Source organism: Lactuca sativa, chromosome 6, assembly GCF_002870075.4.
Source record: "Lactuca sativa cultivar Salinas chromosome 6, Lsat_Salinas_v11, whole genome shotgun sequence".
Lineage (NCBI taxonomy): Eukaryota > Viridiplantae > Streptophyta > Magnoliopsida > Asterales > Asteraceae > Lactuca > Lactuca sativa.
Window position 1 is genome coordinate 127,078,459 of NC_056628.2, and position 11,064 is coordinate 127,089,522.

Here is an 11,064-nt window from a genome sequence, read left to right on the forward strand (position 1 = left end):
TGTTGCATTTTGATATGTTTAAGACCTCCAAACTATTTTTAGATGGTTCTAGGATTTACCACAAGGCTATTGGTTAAGTTTGAAGGCATTTGGACATGTGAAAAGGAGTTTACTCTCCATTTTGAGGGTTTTACGGCCCAAGCATGAACCTTGGCCATAAACTCCTATTTACTCCTCACAAATTATGTTTGTAATGTTCTAAGGAAAATACCATTATTCTATAATCCATATCTAAGCCTTGTTTGAGTCTAGGAAGGGTTTAAGGGCTTAAAAACCTTCTAAATTAGTGTTTACGACCTAGGCACCTTACAGGGACGTAAACTCTTAAACAAGGCTCTAAATCATGTTTCAAGGCATTCTAAGCTCATTCCATAAAGTCATCTAGCCATATCTAAGGTCTAATTGTGGTTTGGAAGGGTTTTGTTGCTCCAAAAACCCCATTTATATGAGTTTATGGCCTAGGATAGTTCTAGGGCCGTAAACACATGATAATGGTCCTAATCCATAGATTAAACTCGAATTTGAAGGCTAAAGAGGTTGTATAGCATGTTAGGGAAGTTACCTCAAAGATTTGAAGCCTTAAATTGATGATTTGGACCCTTAAACTTGGATTTAGGAGAGAGGTTAGAGAGACATGGTTGTGAAATGAAGCAAAAGCTTCAAATGAAAGCTTGAACACGTTTAAATAGGTCCTAAAACTTGGACACGGAGGAATTCTACCCGATACCGGCACTAAACGGGGCTTTTGGTCGCACCTGATTAAGTTTCCGTAACTCGGCGGGGACGTTTCTAAAATTTCTAAATTATACAATTTGGGCTAATTTCATGAGTTTCTAACAGGTTTGGACACTCATTAGAATCAATTAAACATATAAGTTTAATTAATTTAACCCAAAAACGACATTGGAACGAAATGATATACGGCGAGTTATACGGGTAGAATGGGTTTTCGGCGATGAACCACTTCGGGTTGTTACACTTTTGGAAACCAAACTTATTATATGTTGGTGGTCGATAGGTTGAGTCAAAGCTGAAGGAGACAACTATGAGGCTTGAACTTTTCCCTGCTGGTTGACTTTTAAACTTTGAATTTTCTGCTTATAATCAAGGATTTATTTTTAATAGATTGGTTCATGTGAATCTAATGGTTGCATTATTCAAATTTGTAGGTATTGTTGATGTGCATAGTGTTAAGCAAAGTAGCTCGGATATTGTGAAGGTGGGAAACAAGTACTTGTAGTTCAACTATTATTTGTTGATGACTTTCATCTATTTCACATTTGACGTATTACATTTGTCTACTATTGGAATGATTATTAGTATGACATTAACTTTTGTGCAATGGATTGTATTTTTTGTATATGTTATTTTATTTTCTATTATGAGACATGAAATGCAAATTTAATTTAATAATTAGTAAATCAATAAATATATTTTTTTTAATTTTAAAATTACGATACACAAAAATGTGTGCCATCTTCATTTATGACATGACCTTTCTTGATAGTGGCTTTAATGATACACATTGTGTGTCATAAATGCGTATCGTAAATGCGCGTCGTTTATAGACGACGTGCAAAAACGTGTCATCTCTCGTTATGAAAGGGCCTTCCTTGACATGCATTTGCGCGTCGTTTGAGCGTTTTACGACACACATTGCGCGTCGTAAAAGACTGTTTTTCTAGTAGCGTAAACGCATCATATCCTGACTTTTATAGTGTTCTATTAAGCGATTTATAAATACAGGTTGACCTAAATAAGCAAACATTTGCAAATCTCAAATTGTGAAAATTAGCAATACTTGTAACGAATTTTGTATAGTGTTATAGTGCCATAAAATACTCGTATAGTATTTTAATTTCATGTTTGGTTCTAGAGTTTCTTTTGTATGTATTGTTGGTAAGTTTTAGACTTGTTGTAACACTATGGTCACTCCCAAATGCATGTTGGTCGTATCTAAGATAAATATAGTTAATCTGGCTATATTTATCCCAAATATGACTACATAACTGCCTTGGGTTAACCGTAGTGCCCAACTTATCCAAATACTTTTATGTAGTTCTTATAGTGATACTGTTTCTAGTATGTATTCATGTTTGTATACTTCTTATAAAATACTTATATTTTAAAAGAATAATTTTGGTCAGAGCGCTTTGGCCCCATTGTGTTTATAGTTGTATATCTTGTAAGGTTTGATATACTTAATTCACTATAAACAATGATCTGATACCAATCTGTTACACCCCCAAACCGGAATGACGGAAACGTTCCGGGGCGAAGGACGTCATGTACAGTATTGCAACAATTGTATAATAGTAATCAAAGAAAACACAACCATTACATTGATAAAGTGTGTTTTTTACATCTGTTCTATACATAGCTTGTATGACTTCAAAAGTTTATATAAAACTATAAAAGACGCGACTCTACGAAGCGCCGTCTTCTCAAAACCTGTGGGTGTACCTGTCTACTGATTCCTTAAGAATACAAGTGATTTTGAAAGTGTATCAACATTTAAATTGGTGAGTTCGTAAGTATATTTTTATGATGTAAACTTGTCATTGTTCCTTGAAAAGCGTTAATATGTTCCTCCAAAAAATCCAATATTTTCCTTGATAAATGAAATATAGTCTTAGGCCTGAAGACCAAAATGTATGTTTGTTACTGTACCTTGTAACAATGTACTTTAGTCTTATTAAAAATAAAACTATATCATGAATGCTTCTTAAATTTGGGTATTGTACTAGTGTACTCTGTACTAGAAAGTAGTTTATCGTAGAAGACTTTGTAAGAAAACCTTTTGTATGAGTGCTGGAATCCACCAATTGTAGTGTAAAATAGTGTATTGTATTTTCATTATTTAAAATAAAACTTTTGAAGTAGTGTTAATCCCGTAAACACGTTTAGTTTATACTATTGTGAGTTTCATATAACTATGCTAATATGACCTAGAGGCCTCTACGACGTTCTTCAGGCGTCGGAATGTTATGACATTGTTCAACCCAGGCCTGCCAATCTAGTTGTTGCAAGCAGCTCAGATACGGGATTGTCAGTCCCGTATAGATCTATACACAAATTCACGCTCGCCCTCCAGAAGACTCTCGTTATAATTTACAGGACTTGAACATGTACCCTGATGGGTACAATAAAGTAGTGCATCACAACCCTGTATTAACTAGTTTACGTGTAGTGTAATAATGTTTCCTTGTACTTGAAAATGTATGCATTACCTTGTAGTAGTGTACTTGTAATGTAAAATAATTATACATAAATAATTATTTTAGTAGAGTATCCTTGAAATAGTGAAACAATATATATGTTCCATAAACTATACCTATTATTGTTTATATAGTTATTCCTGTATAATGTTTTCTTGAATTTAGTAGAATAGCATAGTGCTTCCCAAAATAAACCTATTATAGTTTGTATGTATGTTCTCTGTGTACTAAGATATTTATGAAAAATACCCCTTTTTAGTCAGGCATGTTACAAAAGGGTTAAAGCTTTGTACTTACATATATATAACGTAACATATATAATTGTAACTAAAAGACAGTCGGACAGATGATTTTACCCTAAGCCCACAACCAAACAAGGAACATGAGTTAAGGCAAAAATACCAGTCCTAAGTTTGTTGAATCACACACACACACACACACACATATATATATATATATATATATATATATATATATATATATACACACACACACACACAATTATGTTTGAGTGAAACCATAGTTGAAAATTTTGAAATAGTTGAAGTTAGTTCTTAATAGTTTAAAATAGCTTGAAAATAGCTTTAATTCGTTTGAATGTTCACACAAGACTTCTTGTATTTTACTTGTACTCTCCCCCCTAAAAACATTTAAAAAATAGTAAAAACATAGGGGTATGAACTCACCTTGAATTCGTGTTCTTGATAGGATACCAAGTAGTTGCGGTGATCCATGGGTTTAGAACCAGTGTGCGAAGTCGTACCCTAATAATAATTATACACGATATCGTATTTAAATTAATAAGATATTAATTTAAATAATAATTAATAAATTAAAGTGTTAGACAACACTTAATAATATATGAAATACTTACAAAAACGGGTTAAGGAATTATTTGGAGATATCCTATGCGTTTTCGGCGTATCCCTCACCGAAAACCCTTGATTTCATTCTAAAACATCAACCGAGAACCAAGTCCTCGATCTTAAAGGGTTCTTGGTCTTAGTGAATTCTCGGTCCAGGTGGTTTTCAGTCCAGCTTGAAGATTTGAAGATTATTCTTGGTGTTTTTGGTGAAATTATGAAGATTTGAAGGATTTTCTTGAAGATTTGAAGATTCTTGGATGATACTTGAGAGCAAAATGAGTGTGTTTTCGGTTTGAAAAGTGAGAAATGAATTATGTTTCCGGGGGGGTTTACGGTCCGAAAGTGAGGTTCTTGGTCTGAGTTTTCGGTCTGAAGAGTAGGACCCTTCGCATGTTCTCCGTTCTAATTTGGCCCAAAATTGTATTTTGGTCTAAGTATTATAAGAAAGAAATTTCCATTATTAACCTAAATTTCTAATTAATTGCCTTTTATTATCACGTAAATGACTTGAAAATGACGGGTTGTTACAGTCTATCAACCTCTGATTTCTCTTGTTAGTGCCTTTAAGAAATCTAGTCTTCCAAGCGTATACGGTTTTTTCTTTGTAGTTACTCATTGCAGCTTAACTAGAAGGAGTTGTGGTCTTGACAAGAGAAACTTCAATTCTATTCCATTATGGATGGTGTATATTATGACATGAATGTCGATTATGCTTCGTTGTTGTAGGATGAGTTCACTTCGTTGATCAAACACTCAAAGAAGACTACTGAGATGGCTAGTGCTCATTTTTTGAGTCTGATTTTGTGAATAACGTATAGTCAAGCACAAATTCTAGTTCCTAATGATGTTGAGGTTGTTTAATTCTTGCATCTCAACCTTCCTACAACAGCTACTGATGATCCTATTGTATTTATGTTTTTTGGAAGGATTCCTGATGCCATGCTCCAACTAGTGGCTAATTCGAACCAATTACTGATCCAATACAAAGCAGCTATGAACCTTACTTCTTTGTGTCCTATTACAAGGAAGGTAACATTTAAAGTGACAGAGGGAAAATCTAAAGGTTCTCAAGTTGTTAAAAAGAAGTCGCATCGTCGAAGCCAAGTGATTCTAAGAAGGCAACATAATATGTTTCTAAGAAGACAATTCACAGTGATTCTGAGAAGGAAGTCACAATTGTTTCTTTGAAGGTTATTAAAGAGAGGTTGTTAAAAGAGGTTCCTATTCCTGAGACCGTTTTCAAGAAATCTAAGAAGTTAAAGATTAAGACTAATCCTAGTGGTGTTGTTCTCAAGGAGATTCCTGATGAAGTGGTTCAAGAAACGAAGAAACGAAAGGCTGTTGGGGTGTTGAAACATTTTAAAAAGCTTAGGGCTTTAACAGTAAAAGAGACTCTACCACAGCTCTGCTAAAGCCAAATACTTTTAAAGCAGATCACGACAGCGAAGAGATAGAAGATGTAGTTTTTGTAAATGATGATATTACATTTCATGTTTCATAAAGAAAGGATACCACTGTTGAATCGAATATCGATTAGACATACAATCTTGATGTCATTATAAACGCATCTAATGTGGATAGAAACATCGATTGTGGTGCAACAACTTCAACTTCACTTCCTGAGACGACAAATGTAAATTCACCTGAAGTTCCTAGTTCCAAGTCCAATATAGAGGAGGATAGGTATTCAAACATCATTAAGAACTTTTCTAATAAGTACTAAAAATACTAATATCGATGATGATACTTCGACATCTGATCTAGATACTTCAACTATTCTACCACCACCACCAACTTTCACTATCATACCAATAACTCTTCCTATTATTTCTCCTACATTTACAGGTATAAAAAATGAGCCTATATATTCTCTATTATCTTTTCAATTGATATATCAAGAGAGGATGAATATTGAATAAGATAAAATGGTTGAATTTGTTGAGCTTGAGTTCGATCCTAAAGAAGTTGATGTTAGTGAAAATGCGATCATGTCAGCCAAGCAATGTAAAATCCTTAACTCTAAACTCAACACTATTCTTCAATTTTTCATTGATAACGTTGGGAAGTCCTCTATGAGTGGTGAAGAGGTAAATTTTTTATTGAAGTCTCAAGAGACAAGGACGAAGACTTCAATCAATAATGTTGTTACAAGTTTTGAAGAATGTCTTGCTGCACAATCAAGTTCTTACAAACATGAAGTCAAGGAATTACATAATATCACACCCCAAAACCGGAACGGCGGAAACGTTCTGGGGCGGATGATGTCATGTCAAGTATCACAACATATGCAGTATAGTTATCAAAGTACAACAACCATTGCATTAATAGTAATAGTTTTACATAAGTTACATTTTGTAGAGACATCAAAGTAATACAGAAACTAGTATAGATGCAGATCGGTTCTAGGTTGGCTTCACAAAAGCTCCCGGGTGTACTTGTCTATTGCTGAGCTGAGAATACAAGTTATTTTGAAAGCGAGTATCAGCATTTTTATAAATGCTGGTGAGTTCATAAGTATTTAGTGTCATTTGTGTAAGTAAGTATTGTATTCAAATTAACTTTATAAAAAGTAGTAGTTTAGGGTCTACGGTCTATTAGTGCCTTTTCCAGAAAATCCTATATTTTCTAATTAAAAGCAGTCTTCTACCAAGACTTGACAATGTTATGTTTTAAAGAAAAACTTTCCCTGAAATACTGTCATTACCAAAATACGGTATTTGACTTTAAAGAAAGTAGGAGAATATCACTAGTAAAAACATTAGGGAAAATAACATATGCCTCAGCAGAAAGTACTACTGACTAAGGCAAAAGAAATCATAGACTCCAAGAGAGTATCAAATGAATGATACGCCTGGCTCAGTCTAACAAAAGGAAACACAGACCTCAGACGGTATCAAATGTACGATACGACTTCCAAGGTCTAAAACAAAGAAACACAGACCCCAGACAGTATCAAATGAAAAATACAGCTAGCAAGGTCTAAAACAAAGAAACATAGACCCCAGACAGTATCAAATGAAAAATACAGCTAGCAAGGTCTAAAACAAAGAAACACAGACCCCAGAGTATCAAATGGAAGATACAGCTAGCAAGGTCTAAAACAAAGGGAGAATCCTAAGTGGGTTGTTTCAAGAATACAGTGTTAGATTCTCGTTACCTTAAGGCCATGAATTATAAGGTAAACATGGAGATATGCGTAACCATACTGATTGACACTAGAGTACTTGACGCCCTGCAAGCGTTGGAATAAATATGACAATTGTCACCCCTTGGCTTGGTAGGCCGTGGACTGTAGCTAGCAGTCAGGGTGCAGGAGTGTCAGTCCCATATAGATCTATACACACAATGCCCGCTCTCCCTACAGGAGACTTTGGTTACCAACTCGACGACGGGGAGATCCGTGTCTTGAAGATGCAGCTCGTATTCTGAATTCTATTAGAGGCGCTGGAGAAATGATATAGACTCGCGTATGAACTAACTCCTGTGGAATTCTCGTACTAGAAAGAGTGAATAGAACCTCCTAAGTATTCCTATAATAGTTACTAGTGTCTCTGATATATGAATGATGAATGGAAGGATGCCCTTGCTACCCAAGGGAAATGAACTGGTCGATGTAAACCTTTATGTCTATACATGTATACATGATACATGTAATGCCTGTGTTTCGGGCTTGCCATTTGTAGCAATGTAATAGTCTAGGTTGACCTTTGTAACCTGTTTTGAAATAATAAAAGTGTATTATTTGAGTATTATGTGTTTTGTGCTTAATTGCTTAATTATGTGGTTTGACTAATTAAAAATAAAAATAAGCGTCGAAATTTAAGTTTAAAATAAACTTAATATCTTTGGTTAATGTTGTAGTGATTGAAACGAGGTTTCCGAATATATATAGAACGCCCAAATCTGACTTCGTATGAGGAAGTTATGATTTATCGAAGTTCCGGCTTAGCGATATACAGCCTGTTTTACTCGATTTGAGATTGAGCGGTTGTTAACCGAAGCAATCTAAATGAGAATCGAAGATCTCATTGTTGGTATCGAAGCGATAAAAAGTTAGGCAAGAACGGACGTCAAACGAAGAAGTTATGAATTTATAACGAAAGTTTCTGTCCCAGCCTATTAAAAATAATTAATAAAAATAAATTCAAAATTAGCCGACGGAGTCTAAACGAAAGTCGTAGAGCATGGTCTCACCTTTCCGTGGATATAAAGAACGTCGAAAACGGAGTTCGTATGAAGAAATTATGAATTTCCGAAGTTTATTAATCATTTTGTATTTATTTTTAATTCAAAATTCGGAGGTATTATCCGAAGCCGAGTCACCCGTCTGATCCGAAGTACGCCCCGCGTACGCGAGAACGCCCCGCGTACTCCGATACTATCGACACTTCGGATGACGCATGCAATGACGATTTCGGAGCCCTGTACGCCCCGCGTACAGGCGTACGCCCCGCGTACTCCGAGGTTCCAGCCTCTATATAAAGGATCCGAAGACAGCCTTGATTCTTGTTCATTTTCTTCTCTTCTCTCTAGTCTTTTGCATCGTTTTTCGTGCCGAAGCTATCCCGAAGTCCCGGTATCATACTCTAGTCCCGAGGCAAGTCCCGAGATCCCGAAGATCCCGAGAAGTGCGGTTTTCGAGTCGGAGCTCTGCCCGCGAAAAGTCGATTTTTGTGAAGATCTTCCAGATCTGCTGAGGAATACTACTCCTATAAGCCGTAGTGCTGTCCGATCGTCTTCTGATCAAGTGAGTGTGTAGTTATTTTCTTCTAATACAATAATACGAAGTATTTTATATAAAAATACGTGCTATGTGTATATATTTGGTTGTGTTATGTGTGAATGAGTATTCACTCTCTTCTATCTTATAGATCTGCTTATTTCTTTATGAGATACGTGTTATGTGTGTGTGTGCCTCATCTGTTATGTGATATATGTGTTGATTAAAGCATGCTATACAGGTTTTCTTTAAACTATGTATACAAATGTATATTTTTATCTACTAATATGTTGGGTAGAACATGGGTAGACCGTTGGTGTGTAATAAACAGATGAGAGGCCTCGTTGTTGTTTGATTGAGTCATCTAGCGGAGTTTAGATGACGACCACTGGCTATTTTAGACAGTCTTGTGGAAACATTAGCAGGTTCGCCACCTGTAGGTGTTAATGAACTTGGGTGTTCATTCGCTGTACTCCATCCCCCTCATGGTTGCCTTATTTGACTTATATTGCTGAGGTACCCCCGAAGCATGTGTTGTTGCCCCGATGAAATATTCTTAGACTAGGTCCCTTATGTTAGTTGTTTTAGGGACATTAAAGTGAGAATAACGGGAATGGGTAATTGGGTTATTGTTGGTTGGTGAAAATTAAATATGATATTTATTGTGTGTTGAAAACCCTATATGCTCACCAGGCTCCCAAGCCTGACCCACTCAGTTTTAAATTGTATTACAGGTAGTGGCGGAAGAGCATGAGATGGATGAACCATCAAGTTGTTTTGTTTACAAGTCTGCATATGTTTATATTTGTTATATGACTTGTAATGTATTCGTTTATGCTTATTGGTCTGTATCGGAACATGACACCCCGAGTTTTGATTATAATGAAAATACATTTCTTTTATGAAATGCTTCAGTAAACAATGTTTTATCATGTTTTGTTTTTGGGAACAAATTCCGCAACTCTTTCAAATCAAAAGGATTTACTCTGAAAAATATTTAAAAGCATATATGAAAATCGGTCTTTTATGGCCGAGATTTTGGGGATGTCACAGTTGGTATCAGAGCATTAGGTTAAGCGAACTAGGAATTTGTAGGATTTCTAGACTTAAACTTAGAATGCTAAGTGAAGTTTTGAGATGTGTGTCTGTTGTGATTTAGACACAAGCACTAGTTTATTTTAGGAAAGTTGCCTAAAATGCTTTATGTGCTAAATGTTATATGTTGCCATATATGATATTATTTGTTCGGATCTATGGTCTGTTGCCGACCGGATCTAGAAACCTTATGTGTGTAGGATTCTAAACGTACGTCTACGATATTAGAACTAGCATGTAAACGTTTCGGAGTGATAAGGATGATTTGAATATCTATCATGATTGAGGATCTAATTTCACCTTATTCGGTGTAGATCAAAATGGTGAGAACAAGAAGTGGAGTTGGAAATGCTGACGAAAACAGGAATCAACCACCAGTGATTGAGCCAATACCTGTCGTAGCAGCAGCACCTGAGCCAATAACCATGGCTGGTGTGCAATTGATGATTCAGACGATGTTGGATCGTCAGATGGATGAAACTAGACGGTTGCTTCAACAAAATCGTGAAGAACTGTCGATTCGTGTGGAAGAGCCTGAACTGAATGAAGGGCACTCGGAAGGTGGAAACTTCAGTGGGTCTGTTGGTCCAGCCAACCCACCGATAGTTAGGCAAGATAACCATGATGGAAGGAATGATGGAATGGGATGCAAGTACAAGGACTTTTTGACTTGTAAACCATCGACCTTCAATGGAAAGGAGGATCCGATTGGGGTTATGGATTGGATCTCCGAAATGGAGCTAGCCTTCATGACGTGTGGCTGCAGAGGTAAGTTGCAAACTATCTATGTCGTGCGTCAATTCCGAGGTGGAGCCGTTCGTTGGTGGAACACTCTAGGGAAGACCTTAAGCCCTAATGAGCCACTGCAATTGACATGGGCAGAGTTCTTGGTGCAGTTCAAGCGCAAGTTCTGCTCGGCTCAAAATCTGTTGGAGTTGGAGAATAAGTTTTTGACATTGACGAAGGGTAGCATGTCAGTGGATGAGTACACCAATAACTTCACCGATAAGATGGAGTTTGCCTTGCGTATCGTTCCAGACGAGCTGACAAAGGTGGATCGGTATGCGAAGGGACTTCCGTGGTAGTACGAGGTACCGGTACGTCAGGCACTTACTCTAGAGGCAGCTATCTGGGCTGCCAAGTCTGTGGAGAACATGATCAAGGG